Raw genomic sequence first — 17,680 nt, 5'->3', positions numbered from 1 at the left:
GAACGTGCCACGTCCGATCGAGGTTTCAGGATGCCATAGCTAACGTTATGGGCCGGTTATTACTCAGGGCATCTCGAACGTCGTGCGAGCTGATGCGAGATCGCTCGGAACGTGACAGCCGCGATGTCAAAAATGTCGATGTTGGGTATAAGATTGATGCTTGACGTGCCAAACATGTTGAGTGTGCGAATAAATGTATGCCGGACTTCTGCTCTTGTTCCAATATATATAAATGGAATACTTTTCAGTATTTATTTATAACCGCATATGCTTTTCATTCATTATTGTAAACGATGAACACGAGATGAGATGATAAGTTGAGATTTTAAAAAACTGGCAAATGGACATTACTGGAAATTACATTATAAATCTTGTTTATGGAATTTAAAAATGCGTTACTTAGAATTTGCAATGCAGTTAGCAAATAAAATTACTGATCGACATATAGATGCATGTAGATGGTATTAATGGTAGAACACAATGTGTTGAACAAGCATCGTCTGCTTACAATATTTTCCGTGATATGTTGCTCACCGGTCTATGCTCAGCATGTATATATATCCTATTGTCGGCAGAATAACACAATACTGAATTATCAATGTGAATATCGAAATCAGGCTCAGAGAGAGAAAGAGATATATAATATATAATACCGTTCATAATAAAACGATAAACACGCGACGAATATCCCTTCGTGGCTGCTATTCAGTCACCGCATTTCAATATGAAACTGCCGCGATCATAATTTAAATGTTAATTATATTATCGAAATACATCAGCGCCAAGTTCCTCTGCGATATTTAATTATCACTCTTTAATTATTTATTAGATCAATCTATATCAAATTCCAGCGGTAAATAATAAATTGCACATAATTTTTCGTTATTTTTCGATATTCTTTTTTTACCGTTTTTGTACTATTCTTGCGGCTTGCACAATTATTATTCCTCGGCTCGTAACACCACAGCAATAAGGGGCTCCGTCTACGAGTTCTTCTTCGGGGACCTGTCTGCACGCGGGCCCGAATCTCGTTGTTTTTGCATCGCCCAAGTCTGGCCGGGCGACTTTCTTTGCCGCGTGCCACGCATTTTCGGTAGGAATCCTCACCGGCGCGGCAGTCGAGCGAGGTGGTCGCCGAGGTGCACACTAAATCCTGATTAGTTTAGCCAAGTAGTTTAGTCGATCTACCGCGACGATCCTGGGAAACCGTAAACCCCCGTCTCTGAAACCTTTAACTCGCGATAGACGAACGCAGCTTTGCAAAAAATTGCATGGTTTACTCTCTTGAATTTTTCCGATTTCCATTTTATTGAGACACATGTATGTAATAAATAGCTTAAAATAAGAAGAGTTTTTGGAAAAAAATTTTCCGTAAATTAAGAAAATATATAATATATATTAGAATATATATACATATATTTAAGAAGAAACAAATATTATTAATTTACAAAGAAGCTGCTTTATTATAGGCGAGTTTTATTTTGAGCAATGTTATACATAACTAAAGTTTGAAGGAAAAAATCCGAAAGAACAATTGCAAATGTTTTCTCATTGGTCAGTGATCCACGTGAGTTTTATGAATTGTCAGCAACTTTTGTTACTTGCTCGTCAGCAACGATGCAGCGATTTTATTAACCGCAATTAAGACCGTTCCACGATCATTCAAGCGCTTTCTCCTGGATTATTTTGGCGAGCAACAAATTCGGTCAGCAAGAAATAACTATATCAGATGAATCCATTTGTCTTTCGGCGCAGTGTATATTATTTATACACCTGAATCTAGCGTATGATATATATTTTATTGAGTTTCTATATCGGTATCGTTACACGTAAAAGATCACTTTGAAAAATTGGCAATCACGTTGCTTGCTTGAATATTTGGAAAAGAATTTAAAAAATTCGCACGGTGTGAATATAACGGCGACCAATCAACGTGTATTTATATAAATTTAATGTGAGAAATTTATTCATAGCTCTCTGATTGCGATAAATGATAGTAATGACGCTCTATTGGGAATCTGATTACTTCTACTTATCTTATTATCAGTAATATCGCCGTTCGACTTCATTACTGTTCGATACGAAATTTTGGCAAATCGAAATTCGTGCGTGCGCCGCATCCAATTACTCGTTTCGCAGAATTTGACGATCTATTCAACTATATATAACTTTATTTGACCAATTTGTTTTTCAAATACAAGCGGGCGATTGCCAATTTTTCGAAATGGTTTTCTTTTACACGTTGCACGAAATTTCTAATCCACGCGAGATGATTCCAATTTATTTTGTTTCTTGCGCTGAACTTTACACAAACAACTTTAATTAGAGTTAGATAGTTAATAAAAGCGTCATGCTCCGAGTTTAGTATGTAATCTTGTTGTTGGGTAAGAGATTAAAAATTAAAATCACATGTCTTTGTGACAGGATTGAACTTAAAATAACATTGTTAATTTAACTTAAAATTAAGATTGCAACACACAATATTGATCTCTTTTCTAAAAATAAAGTCAATGTAAATTAAATTTTCTGAACGTTTTAAGATTTAATGTGTTCAAGAAACATCTAAATTTAATATTCTCAACTTTTTTCAGACTTAAAAAGTTGATAGATCGTTTCTACGCTGAATCTTTTAAGTTGAAGTCAAAGTCGTGAGAATGGCGAAATAAAGTCGGAATATCGTTCGACTTATATAAACTTCGCGCAGCGCGTAAGAAAAGCGGGAGAAAGCATTACGACAGAATAGCGTCGCGATCGTAATCGTCGACTATAATAATAATTATGACGCGGTAATAACGAGCGGAATGGCCAGCCATGAAACTCGTATCATTCGCGAGTTTCGTGGAATCTCTTTTGAAAAAAATTAACAGCTGGTTACCATGAGCATCCCTAGAGGGAGGCCAGAGGGGGAAATTTGTCTCCCTCTGGGAACACTGGAATATATTTTTGCACATTTAATATAAAAAAGTAAAAATAACAAAAAACTTGAGAAAGAACAAAAAATAAGAAACAAACAAATGTTAATTATACCTCCTCCCTCTGAAAAAAATTCTGCCTATGCTGGCTATCCAATTTGCATTTTCGTCTTGCACGGCTTAATAATAATATTCGAACATATGTTCACGAATGCCCTTAGATTGTGTTTTCATCGCTCGTATTTATATAGACTTGCCTCTGGTTTGCTGTTCCGCCCGTTGAACTAGAGTGGAAGATGTTGCCGGTGCGATTCCAGAAGGAGAAAGAGACGGTTGTAGCCGGACGCGGACGACGCCGTACGTGTGTTAAATTATTGAGCACTCCTCTGGGTTTAATTACTTTTGTCTCGCCGCCGCGTTGCGACGTCGTCCACTGCGACGGCATCTGCTGGCTGGTTTCCGATGGAAACTAACGTGGCTGTTAATTCAAGTAAACCGCGTCCCCAAAGAACAAAAACGTTGTGATCATTGTTCTTCACCCGATGCGTCTTTTTACGAGTAATTAGATCGGAATTGGAAATTTGTTTTCGTTACTGTTCCGCATACGTGATTTTTGAGAGAGTACTTAGGTGAAGATTATTAATTTCTTCCTTCATTCTCCTCCCATCAATATCAGATGTCAAAATTATATTTTCGCCGTAAAATGAATTTATAAAATAATTACTCGATTATAATTTTATTGCGAATTCTGTGCATGCAGAAAGTATGAAAATATCAGTGAAAATATCGCGATTATTTCATGAGAGATGTTCTATGAAAAATATAAAATCCGACGCGACAAGATGGGCGAAAAAAAAGGTAGAAAGCGTTTCTATGAAAATTATGAGTGCTATGAAACGTTAATTCTGGTCACGGCGGAGGCGACTGAAAATTTACGCAATCACCAGCGTGGATATCAAAATGACAAATTACGATGGTCGACCGAATGTATTCGCGAGCTTGACGAATGAACCAAACGAGAAACATGGAACGAATAAATTAGCACGCGGTTTGTATCTACGATAAAAACAGAGATATGTAACAAGAATACGCGAAATTGTCATGCACGAACTAATTACTAAATTAATTTGGCAGCTTTACATCTTCGAGCGTAATAAATCGAGTTATTGCTCATTTCGATGGTAAATTCGCGATCATATAAAGTCGATTACGATGTGCAACAATTTTAAAAAATTGCATAAAAAGTATTTTAATTTATTTCAGGTCTTGTCGTAAAATAAATCATTAGTTCAATTTTTCTTATTGCAGTGACTGAACTAGAGTTAATGATTAATTTATTATTTCTACATTCATACTTATGATTTTTTTGAGTGCTAATAAGATGTAATTAAAATGTAAAATTTTTAGTTTTAAATAGTTCGAGAATAACAAACTTTCAGATTATTACATCTAGATGCACGATCGATTAAAGCGTGCAGGAACTAATTAAATGCAATCGAGCTTTTGTAAAATATATATATATATATATATTCAATGATATTGCGAGAAACGTTATCTTAATCGACTTGTTAACAAGAATTGAAAATCTCGTAATCAAAGTACCTTTACGAGTTAAAAGCGAGTTTTTGATTTAAATCGCAGAGTGGTTACGCAAGAGGAATAAAAACCACGATCTTATATACAGATCAGGACACTCATTAAAATAAAGTGCACTCTCAGGCCTGTCATATAATAATATATTTCACCATTTTTCAATAATTTAATAAAAACTATTCTTAATATTTTTAATATTTAATAAACTGTCAAAATAAAAAAAAAAAATGCGTTGGCGCATATTGAATAAATCGGCCTGAGTTGGCAGCCATATCAGCTACATTTTGTTACGCTTGACAGCATTAAGTCGATATAGAAGTGTCCTGGTCTGTATATAAGACCGTGATAAAAACTGTATTTTAATTTGCGAGAAGGAAATGGGAAAAATCACTCGTATTTTCGGCAACGCATCCGCCTGTCGGGCAAAGCAGCACGCGCTCGGCAAACTTTGTGAACGCTCATCTTTTATTCGTGATAAGCCGCGCGTTAGTTACGTCGATCGTCGGGGTGCCTTCCTTTTCCGGGAGGGATACCCTCTCGACCGCGCGTTGCCGCCCCTCAAAGCAAACTCTCGTTATATTATCAGGCATGAAGAACTTTGTACTTTGCCGAGGCGCGTTCAGCCGCCCTCGGCGTCGTACGCCTTCTCGATTACGCGGTGCTACTCGGCAAGAAATGTTCGTTTGAGGGGAGAGTAATGAAAAAAATGTGCCGCGTGAGAGGGTAAAATCGAGGGCTAATTTTCGAGTGACTTTTGCCGTTCGCGTCTGATTTCGTGCTAGAAATGTTTTTGAATTAAATCCGTAATTTAATCGAGCGATTAAATCAATTCATTTTAATTACAAAGCGTTATTCATCTTCAATTGTAAGATAAATAAGAGAAATGTGAGATAATGATTAGATTATACTATTAAATTAGAAATAATTGCAATATTATTATTATCTTTTTGAACAATGTAAAGTCGATTGAAGGATTTAAGATATTTAGTATTGGATTTAATTTTTGTTTAATAGAAATCTTATCCAGCAATATTAAATTATACGAAAATAATTAATATTGATGAGAATCAGGATTTATTTCTAGATAGTAGAAAATTAATGTTGTGATAATATATTTTGCTATAACAGTATTCATATTATTTTGAGCGTGAATTTTGCAAAGATGCGCGCAGTGAATTAACATTAAGACTAATTTAATTAAATTGTGCCGCAAACTTGGCGTGAGAGTAGCTATTCGCTAAATAAGAGAGGAACTTCGTCTTCGATGGTGGTTTGTGATCCCGTTACGTAGAATTCCTTCAGTAATTCTCTCAGGAGTGAAATTTCCGCGAGGAATCGATACGACTGCATATGAAAGCACAAACAGAAACCTAATTTGCTTCGTACACATGTAAATGGCAGCATATTAGTGAATAAATATAGATCATCAATACGATTAGTATATGATAATTTCCATGTTTCTCTTCTATTTCAGTCTTGCACATATTTTTTGTCTTTTGAGTTCACGCGGAAACAATTCAATCTCGCGGTGTAAAATAAATTTTTATTCCTCCGCGTATACGAAGTAAAAAAAAGTAATAAAAGAGCTTCGATTATTATCATTTTTAGAGCTACGCAAATATGATTGAATTCTCCTCTCTCTCTCTGTGTCAGAAAATTGTGCTTTGATTCGACTCGCATTTTACAAATATTCACACATTTCTAACGTCAACGTTGCGGCGCGATCGTTTCACGAAACGATCATTCACACAACTAACAACCCCCTCATTCGCAGAGGGGGTTGAAACGGAGGCGAACAAAAAGGAGGAGGCACAGCTGATTCATCGCTTTTACGCGACGGCGGCGGCGAACGAGAGGGAAAGATAACTCGTTTGTCCCTAGATCGTATCCGATGGATTCGGTTTCTTATCGGACAATTCGGAATGAAGTTTCTCTTTGGCTCAGGGACGAAAGTTTGTTTCGCTATTTGCCGCCGCGGCGGCGTCTCACCGGGAAACGGCCTGGGGAGGAAATTATTTGCAGGAAGTTCCTCGTGATATCGGAATTCGGGAAGGGCCGAAAGGAATGTCGGGAGACTTACTCGTGGGTTTTTACGCGAGCAGTCTGCCGACGTCGTCGTCGGTGACGGCAAAGGGGTTTCCGTTGGGAAACTTTGGTCCTCTCACGAATCTTTCTTAACGTAGTTTCATTCTTCCCCTTGGCGAAACGACCGGAAAACGAGTGGACTCTCGCGAAAATCTGGCACGACAGCGCGCGGTAATCGTCGATTTCTTCGTACTTTCTCGCACGCGCGAGATTGTATTCGATAAAGATGCCTCGCCGGAATGTAAGATATAAATTTAGACGTGTCCCAGAGCGCGTTCTTAATTGTTAGGACACTACGAGAGAGACACGGTAAGAGATTCTAACGCAGATAAAACAGTTCGCGATTAAGGAGGAATGTTGGCACGCAAATAGTTGCGCGACTTTTTTCAGAGAGCAGGATTCGAGAATGTTATGTATATATTTGCATAAAAATTTAATTTGCATAAAAGCAGAAAAATTTTATCCCCGTCTCTTCTCCTGGGAAGAAAATTGTATTTAATAAGCAATTATTTTTTACGATTAGAAAATTTCGTCACTAATTGTAAGTAAATCTACAAATTTTTAACTGTGTTGTGTCGTTTGTTAAAGGAGGATGGCAAGATGACTTATTAATTTCGTTCTTTACTTTACGAACGGCCAAGACAGGAAATGTGGTTACGTGCTCGCCGTTAAACTCGTAATTCTCAGATGCATTAACGTTTGATGAAAGATTCAGTCGTTTTAATGAGATGCGAGTGCGCTCAAAATTTGTGCGCTGGTCGATGAATATTTGATTGACCATTTCAGTCCTCGCCCTCTCTCTCTCTCTCTCTTGCTCTCTCGCTCAATCTTTCTCTCTGTCTAATGCAATGATATATCATCTTCGAAATTTTTCAATACAGCTGATATGAATTTCATCTAAATCAAAACATTATTGTAATTTAAAAAAAAAATTAAAGAATCATTTTTATTAAAGCAATGAACAGGGTGCTGCTATTTCTCTACAACACTTTAATATTTAACATTAAGTATTTTAGTAGTTGTGTCATGAATTTTTTATTTATATCGCGAAATCTTTACTTTGAAATATTTATGTTAAAAGGTATCGCTAAAAAACTTTCTATTTTAATTAAGAAAAATTAACTGGCAAAATTAATTTTCTTTTTAAATTTCAGTTAAGTTAATTAAAAAGATAAATAAATAAATAAGTGTAAAAGACTAAAAATGTCATTATGAAAATAGACACTCTTAAAATTGATATTGAGATCTTGGAGTATTCTGTAAGATTTATAAAAATAGATGAATAGCGTTTTATGATTTATTGAAGTAAGAGATTATTTAGGCTAATAAATAATCGCGCAATGTAACTAATTGTTTTTGCAGGAGAGATCGAATCTTATAAATCAAGGACATAAATCGCATCGCGAATCCTCGTAGTTCGTTAATATTAAGCGAGTATTTCCCGTAGAAGAACGCGATTTGTTTGCAACGCGTATTACTCGATTTGTACAATATTATTGTCAATATGTCTTTTCGTTTTTTATCTCGCTTTCCTTTTGTGTCATTTTGGCGCCTCTGATACAATGTAAAATTGCTTTATCGATTTAAAGACTAATAGATTTATAGCTTCTCTCATGAAAATTTCCATGGGAGAAAAGAGGAAGGTAAATTCTTCGAGCTAAAGCAATATTAAATTAACACTCTCGTGAAGTATCTCATATTATTTATAAATTGCAGAAAATTATCCTCGTACTAAAATATAAAATTCTTTAGTAAGCTTAATGTAATATTTCCTTATTAAAAATGTTCATGATTGCATATACAGGACTAACTTGTTAATTAGATGTAATTACGTTTATTTGCTTTGCAAATTTTTTGCTTTGCAAATTTAATAATATTAAGTATGGCGACATTAATATAATTGTATGAACAGGTACACACAGAGATACTTTTTCTGAGATAAGAGATCTTTTTAAAAAGAAATAATTTATATTTATATGCTAACCAATATATTATCTGATGAATAAATCTAATAACGGAATTCTTTTTCCTCGTAGAATTAAACGCGTTTCCGTTTCTCTCTCGATTATTTTCCGGAACGATTCTTCGAGATACCTCACGAACAGAATAGAATTGCGGCGCCGATTTCACGGTTTTACTTTCCGCATGCCTCCTTCCGTGCTCTCCTACGTATTGCCGATGAAATCCACAGTCTCTTCGCGAACGCGCGTTTATCTATTCGTGGCGCGTTCAGCCTTCGATCCTCTAAAACGCGATCCATACGGCGCGGCGCGAAGAAGCACCGATTGGCTTCCTCTTCGACCTCCGAGATAGGATTGACTGCAGTCGGTGGATTTTTCGAGCGACGCGATATCGACGTTCCGCTGGATTTCACGCGGATCCGACAATGGGAACCGCGATGGTGCGGGGCACGATTTTTCTACGACTCGGCGAAATAAATTGAAATCCCGAGGGCGCCGGCTACGATCCCGTAATTTGCGGCGCGAAAGGAACTCCGTAGAGAGACGGGCGTTTAACGTCATCCGCGCGAGCGCGGCGCGTTGTTCCTTTCGAGCGAAACTAGGAAAAATTTCCGCGATGTCTGCCGTCGACGATAAGGCTAATAAATTACCATGCATCCGTCTTTAGCTTCTCTATCCGAGTTTGCGGCCGCGTCGCGAGCGCCGTCCATTACGACGCATCGCGTGAAATATTACAGCGTAATTCTGTCGAGTGTCACTGGGACAGGTGCACCGATATAAATGACTGCTGAATCTGTGCTTATTTTCTGTGCAGCTGGGTATGGTGTGAAGTAATATTTTTATAAACACGAAGGCTATGATATACACACTCTCTTTCTACCACGCAATTTTTCTATTAAATATATTTACATATATTCTTTTAATATAATAATATTTTTTATTTGTCATTTTTATTCAATTGTAATATAATATACTATATTAAAATAACTATTAAAGTATTTTCCCTTCGAGTTCATATTTTAATATTTTTTTTTATTAATTATATTTTGGTTAATATTAATTGTAAAATATATTCCTTGTCTTTTTCAACAAAGTTTCATTGTTTAAGAATATTTGTAGATCCTGAATCAATTTAGATAAGCTACAGTTTATTTTTATAATTATTCTAGATTAATCGTACGTATATTTACTTACGCTGAAAAAAGAATAAAAGATTTGAGTATAATTAATACCTATTGCTTTTTTTTTATAGGTATTCCTTACTCTTAATAATCTAAAAACTTCTTTCATTATATTAGATACAAAGCTTTAAAATCAAATTCCTGTTTTTGAACATATGGATTATTGCCCGAATTCTCTCTACTCGGTGCTATATTTCACAGCGGAATCTCCGCCGAGAAATCGACCGCGACAAATCGCGAAACACGGCGACGCGTCGCGTCGAAACGTTCCCGAAACTGGAAGTTCGCAAATTCAATTTCCCGATTCCACGCGACGGCGCGGCGCATATTTCGTCGTCTCCGAAGTACGCGAAGCGCGTAAAGCCAGAGGACCTCGCTAAGGAGTTCTCGCCCACAAGCGCGGCCGCCTTTCAGCAGAGTTTCCTCAGATCGGGTGAAAGGAGTACAGCAGATTGTTTCGCGTGTCGAATATTTCGCTCTAATGTAACACACATTCGAGTCTTTATCGCACAACTATTCGCGACGCAATTAGGATAAGTCGATGAAGAGGACGAATGTGCGAGAAGGATAATTGCAAAAACAGTTTGGAAAAGATAGAGCGACGAACACTTCTCTAATTTATCTAGAATTATTCGACTATATCATTTTTATTAACACATCAGTAAAGAATATTATAAAAAATATGATAAAATGCAGAAAATTAATTAAATGTCTAAATATTATATTAAATTAATTATTTATGTTAAATATGCATATAGTATTATATATAATTAAAAAGGTAGAAAATATAAAATATGTAGTTGACAACTTGTTATAAAATTTGCGCAAAATGCTCTCTATTTATAATTTTATATGTCGTATAATATAATAACATTTGAAGAGATAAAACACATCAAAAATAAAGTACACAAATAAAGTACACATGTATAAATATATAAAATTATATAAATAAACTTTCCTTTTGAAGTTTATATCAAATTAAGTATTGTCTAAAATGAACTATGCAGAAAAGATAATTTAAATTAATTTCTATTAATACTTGATCTATAATATTAAACTATTTTATTATGGAAAGAATATGCTATGTTATTTTATTGTAGATAATATATGAATATAATCAGATTATAAAAATAAAAGATTGTGTAGATATATGTTTCCACATATATCGATATGAAAAATCGAATTCACCGTAATTGTATCGGTCTCAATTGCTGTCCGAGATTCGATACGACATTATTTCGAGCGGTCGCGTCGCATCAGAACGCATTTCTGCGTGAGAGAATCGCGAGAGAGTCGCGCACTTGGCTGGACTCCTTTTGTTTTTCTACGGCCGACTCGCGTGATGCATTTGGTAGCCGATTCGACCATATAAAGCGACAAATGTCCTTTTATGGTGACCATTGCCATCCAGGGGAACCGCGTGCCGGGAGAGTCCGAGTCCGGTATCTTATGCCAGAACTTTCCTAGTACCGGACGAGTCATTCCTCCGGCACGGACGTTTCATTAAAATCCTTAATGATCTCCCGTTCAACCACGAAATCGAATAATCCTCTCTGTGACATATTTCTTTTTCGGAATTTTGGACGTTGAAAATGATGAGTTTGCTGTGAAAACCGCAGATAATTTTACATTTTTTAATGTCAGATGTGATCTGTCACTTGCTTTTGATATTGTGTTATTCAATCTTTTATGTAGCGCGTTCGAATAAAATGTTATTAATTTTTTAGATTTATCGATAAAAATCGATACTTTAAGACTTATTAATAAAAATATACATATATTGAACATACAGATTTTGAAAAGGTTTCAATGAATAAAATTCTTCAAAATAAAAATATATAATTAATAATAATAGGAAAAAATAATAATTGTGAGCTTAGAAATTTGTATGCGCAGAGAAAGATTTTAATTTTCGAGCCGAGAAATATGTGTTTGGAGGGGATTTCTATATCGTTTATTAAATTCTCAATATCAACCGCTCTCTGCTCTGCCGCATTAGATTTTCTTCTCCGTAAATCCTATGTCAAGGAGACTGACTCTCGTTAAGCGGTCCAAGAGAAAAATACTGTTGAACCGAGTCGACGTCTCAGTGAACAAATGGAACCGAGCTTACTCGCGATCCTAGCTACCATCCCGTATACCGGGCGAAATCTCATACTACTTTGTATAATATACAAGAAGCATATTTTTCTACGATGATTCCACTTAAATCGCTAGAACTTATTTCTCTTAGAATTATGATTTATTTTTATTTAATATTAGTAACAATTAATTTCTGATATAAAAAAGGCATGAAAAAATATGTGGCTGCACATTTTTCTAGCATTGTCTCGTGTACACATTAAGTCTATTTAATTTTTTTAAATCCACTTTTAATTTGCACAAAAGTCATGAAACGATATTGTATATTTTCAGAAAGACGACGAGAAAAATTTTTATACATCGAAGATCTACCGCGAAATCACGGATGCGTCCCTGCGTTTGCAACAGCGAAAAGGATATCACTCTAAGGAGGTAAGCCCTTGTACAGACAGCCATCGTCATCTCTCCCTCGCGCTTTTAATTCAGTCCGATGCACCTTCTTTCGTCTATCACTCTTGGTCGCGGATCTCTTTCTTTTACGCGATGTAGACGCACCCGCAATCAATGATAATTTACAGTAACGATTGAAGATTACTGTAGCAAAATCTCCATTATCATTTTGATTGCCAATATTTTGGCAAAAGATAATTTTATGCATATATGTGATTTTATTGATTTTTTTTTCCAACTTTTATTCGTAAGAAATTAATTGAAAATTTTAAATTTCTTATTCTTTTTTTTAAATACAATGTGCTAATTATTGCATAACAGTAAACTTGAAAAAAAGATTTTTATTTCATTACTGCTCTAAACACACACACGTGTATGTAAGGTATTTCGATGAAATTAAATATACATATAATAAAATAAGATACAAATTAATTATATTATAAATATATAAAAAATTCTGCGAATACATATATAACACCACCGCAGAATTAATACAAAGTATCCAGATCGAGAGATCGATTGGAAGTAGAACGATCTCGATCTGCTCGAACGTGAACAATAAATCATTCGCGCTCGCGCTTACCCCGATAATTAAATTTTAATCGAGTGCTTAATTAGCACGTCTCTCACGCTTGCTTAACAAACGCGAAACTTTCCGATTTTTATGAACTTTGCGATTCGACGTCTCAATCCGAGGCGCGCACATAAATAACGGACTCGATCGACCGTACATAAGTCGGTAGAACGGAATCCGGGGTGAGGGACGCAATGACCGTGATCAACGAAATTAAAACGACTCTTTTTCGTCTCATGCGATATTAACGTTAATTCGCGTACACGCGGTCCTCGCCGATATATTATTTCAACGACGTGAGCGTGATACTTATTTCGATAACCGCCGCGGCGCAACATTGTACTTTATATCGAATAATCAAGTCTGGGGTACCACTTTACCTGGTATAATTATCGCTGTCCAAAACGAAATGCAAATATGTAGGCCCTCTTTTTCCCTACTACTCCCTCGTATTCCGCGGTATTTCAATGCGAGAGTATGACGCGGCGATATTATCTTAAACGTTGTAATATATTTAATGATGTAAGAAACGGGTTGAAACGCGAGCGTTACGCTACGCACTGAACATCCACAAAGTTGAATACTTATGAGCTTCGTCATTGTCGAACTGAGGCTTACAAGAGATGATAGAGAGAGAGAGAGAGAAAGGGGAAGGAATGATCGAAAAAGTTAAGGAACTAATTGTAAGGTGAGATAGTTTATGTCACTATTCAGATCGCAGACTCGTGCGCGTGTAAATTCGATATTGGCCTGGATCAATCGATGGTATAATCATGAATCAAATGGATCTCTGTAGAGAAAGCTTTTTTTAAGAAAATTTTAAAAAATGATAAAATCGAAAATATACCCAATGTAGCAAATATCGTAATAAAAATTATTGACAGAAATTGAAAGAAAATTTCGGAAAAAAGTTAATATATATAGAAGGTTTTTTCAAATAAAATATAAATTAAAAAAAAACCAGTAAAAGTCCTGAAATGATTTATTTTATTATTTAATAAATTTATCGTGGTGCAAGTAGTCACATGTCTTCACAAAATCGTGTATTTATCGAGTTGCCCGACATTAATTATAGAATTAGAAAACCAATGCACCAATGCATTGCACGTGATAGTTAAGTGATGCACCGATAAACGCACGTGATAGTTAAGTAATGATTGAATCCTGCGGATCGAGCGGATCTAAATCACGTATTCATAGAACACAATTCCACATACGCTAAATGCGTGCCGAACATCTCTTGCATCGGGACACTGGGACGTTGGGTGGATAAAGGAGGTGGTAACTAAGTGATTGGAGGTTCAAAGGGAGATAACCGCTCATCGAGGCGATATTGCAATATATCGACCGATGAGAGAGACGCTTCCCTCAACGTCGTGGGTGTGTATATATATATATATACACATAATTTATATTTTATTTGAAAAAACCTTCTATATATATTAACTTTCTTCCGAAATTTTCTTTCAATTTCTGTCAATAATTTTTATTACGATATTATATATATATATATATATATATATATATTATATATAATATTATATATAAGTATGCTGCCTTCTATAATAATATTATATATATATATATATATATTTTTTATTACGATATTATATATATATATAATTTCGTAATAAAAATTATTGACAGAAATTGAAAGAAAATTTCGGAAGAAAGTTAATATATATAGAAGGTTTTTTCAAATAAAATATTTGAAAATATATATATATATATAACACAAAGTGCTATAATTGTCCAAGTAATTTCTATGTGGGTGATGAGAAAATTCATAGTCGATTCACTTTACCATGTGTTTATATACACAATATAATACAACTCATGAAATACATTCGTCTCATCGCGTCGAATCAGAAATGATCTCGATATGGCGAACACGTCTACTTATGACGAAGCTACCGAGAAATTTTTCGCCGAAGAAACGGAACCGAGGTCGAGTCGACGTTAGCAGGAAGTCAGATTGGGAACATGCGTCTTCGCGGTGGAATCCGCGCTCGCGCCGCTAGTAGTATTCAGCGCGGGAATGCGGTTCACGATTACCGGTTGCTACCATTGCTAACCACGGTGACGTGTACCGGTTAGGTTCATGGATACCTTATCAAGGACGAATGCACAAACAGCATCGATTTGTCCGCACTAGCTTTTTCTCACGTACAAAAGTCGCAACAGGACGAATGAAATAAATATGGGGGACGCGAACGATTGTTAGAATTTTGCTGAATGTAAAATGTCTATTGAAGCTAGAGATATGTTGAAGAAATGAGTATATATTAAATTACAAAATTTATAAGAATAACTTCTCGTTAGTTATTTTGTAAATAAGGAAAGAAGAAAGTAAAGCGAGATTAAAAAGTTTGTAATAACAAATAATTTTGCACAAAGGATTGAAAGGAATGGGCTAATAAGAGCTGGTACGTCGGAAATAATAAGAATGCACCGGTTCTTATTAATCCATTCCTTTCAATCCTTTATTTGAATATATTAGAGCCTTCTCTCTCCATCGTAATAAAATCATTTCGTTATCACAAATAATTGAACAGATATCTTATTATTAGTAAACAATTATACATTATAATTATTAATAAAAGTAAATAGTTTCTTATTTACTGCCTTATCACAATTATCTCGTTTTGCCTTAAACAAAGAAAAAAAATGATTTTATTCTAGAAAAAACTGTTCGTTGCAGAAAATATAAAATAGTACTGCGACTTTTGTGTAGGTTGAAGAAAATCACTTGAAATCCTTGATAATCCTTAAGGGATCGTAATTTTACGCTTTGTCCTTAAATAACTGCAAACTTGTAGTCAAATCGGAATTCCGTAGCCCCGTAGGGAGGAAAGAGCGAGCTGTCTGTCGCAAGGCGGTGCACTTTGATCGTATTCAAAGTACGGATTCCCCGACCGAGTAGGTCGCAGCTAAAACGGGGGTTGACATTTTCCCTTTCTCTTTCTCGGGAAAGAGAAGCTCCCGATTCGATCCTCGGCTCTCATTCTTTCCTCTTTCGCCTCTCTCTTGACTCTTCTCACTGCGCGGACTAATGGTGGCAGTGACTAATTATCTAGGGTGAGGCTCTTTCCTCTCTGTCTCTTCTCGATGCTTTCCACCCTCCTCATTCCGTTTAGTGCCTTGCAAGAAAGAGAAAGAAAAAGAAGATATGTGCGTGTGTGCGTCCTCTCCTGTCTTTACGGCCATTTATTTGTCCTCTCTAGGCTGCATTTCTGCAGAGTCAAACAGAACACTTATATGGACTTCGTCACCGACGAATGCTCGTTTCGTGCCGGCATAGGATATACCGCTACATCGCGGGGACCATTGTTTTGCACCGGTTAGGCCGAACTCGGGCCGAGGTAGGACTCGCGCACCGTCCTTATTAGCAATTCAAATTGGCGGCAATTTTTTCAGCGCATTTTTGACCTCCTGTATCGGGGAGGTCTCTTCGGCTTTTGTCCCCCGTTGTACACGTTGGACGCGCCGAAAGTTCCTCTCCCTTATTAAGCCCGCCCTCGCCATATTAAGGACCATGCGCGCATTTAAGGACCTCGAGTAATAATTAGGCTCTAAACCCCGCGGTCTTTTATCCGCGTCCAGTGCGACAACACATTTTGCTCACTGCATTTCTCTGTCGCTTTTTCTTTTTTTTTTTCTCTTGACGCAACGACGAAACAGATTAGCGATCTATAAATCGTATTGCGATGTTTGTGAAATAAACTGTGATCGCGAAGTCAGACGTGCGATTTCCGTGGGATTGTGTTTAAGATATTTTTCGGTCATTCTAACAGAATTAATGTGTGTCAACGGAATACGATAGTGGAAGATCTTCCCAGAAATCATTGGCAAGGGCTAAAATCGTATGTTTTAATGATATAAGAACCTATACATGAATTAAGGACGCAATTATTATATTTAATTATTCTAATTAATCTATAATTTAATTTACTATTACTTCATATATTGTATTAACATAACTATTATAATATATTATATTATATTAACATATATTATAATATATTATATTAACATAACTGTTGTTTGCATTGCATTGTGACAATATTCAGAAATAAGTTGGGAAATAGATATATATGCGAATAGAATTCGTCCGGGAAAAAGACTAGATAAGGATAGATAACAGTCTTTGATGCTTGTGCATCAAATTGCATTTCGATGCATTCAGAATCTTTTCGTCTGTGCTACATTTACTTTCTAAAGGTACTTAAATTCGACGGTGCCACTCTTGATTCGTCCCATTCTCGACGGTCAACAAGAAAGTCAATATTTTTGTGCATTATATTATCCCGATTTCGTTGCATTACGTTCATCGTTATTTTCTCGATAGAGAAAATGCAAGAAATTGGAGAATTGAAACGATACGAAAGTGCATCGAATTTTCTTTACAAAAATTCGTTTCTCTCTCGAGCTTCCTTTACGAAGCTCTTCGTGAAATCCGAGGATAACAGACATTGTCTGGCGAAATGATCTTTTGTTGTACAATCAAAATTCGACGATTTGTCAAAACGATATGATTTTGTTGACAAAATAATATCTATATATGTTGCAATTCTTTGAATTCATCTGTCAACATGAAACCTATATAATAATATAAATCGAATTATTACTCGCATTATATTGATTGCTCCATCGTCTTGATTATATCACATTCTTAAATAGAATATAAAATTTCCGTCAAATATTTAATTTTTTTCGCTTCTCTTCTTCGAGTTTCTTTGGTTATAACTTTGTACTCCATAAGTATGTGAAATATACATTATTAATGTATACATTCAGATCTTGAATCTTTCAGCTCAGCTAAATTAACAACGTAAAAATATG

General features: G+C 35.7%; 1 long non-coding RNA gene across 1 annotated transcript in view; it reads left to right on the top strand.

Annotated features, from left to right (window-relative positions):
- LOC114930770 (uncharacterized) overlaps positions 1-17,680 on the top strand; it is a 140,516-nt gene that overhangs the window by 108,086 nt on the left and 14,750 nt on the right. Inside the window, exon 6 of the long non-coding RNA XR_003819533.2 lies at positions 12,148-12,246. This is a non-coding gene — a long non-coding RNA (uncharacterized LOC114930770). The remainder of the gene's footprint in view (positions 1-12,147; positions 12,247-17,680) is intronic.

This window comes from Nylanderia fulva, unplaced genomic scaffold (genome assembly GCF_048542155.1).
Source record: "Nylanderia fulva isolate GAGA-0341 unplaced genomic scaffold, ASM4854215v1 Scaffold38, whole genome shotgun sequence".
Lineage (NCBI taxonomy): Eukaryota > Metazoa > Arthropoda > Insecta > Hymenoptera > Formicidae > Nylanderia > Nylanderia fulva.
The sequence above is the reverse complement of the archived record's forward strand: the minus strand, read 5'-3'. Positions and strand labels throughout refer to the sequence as shown.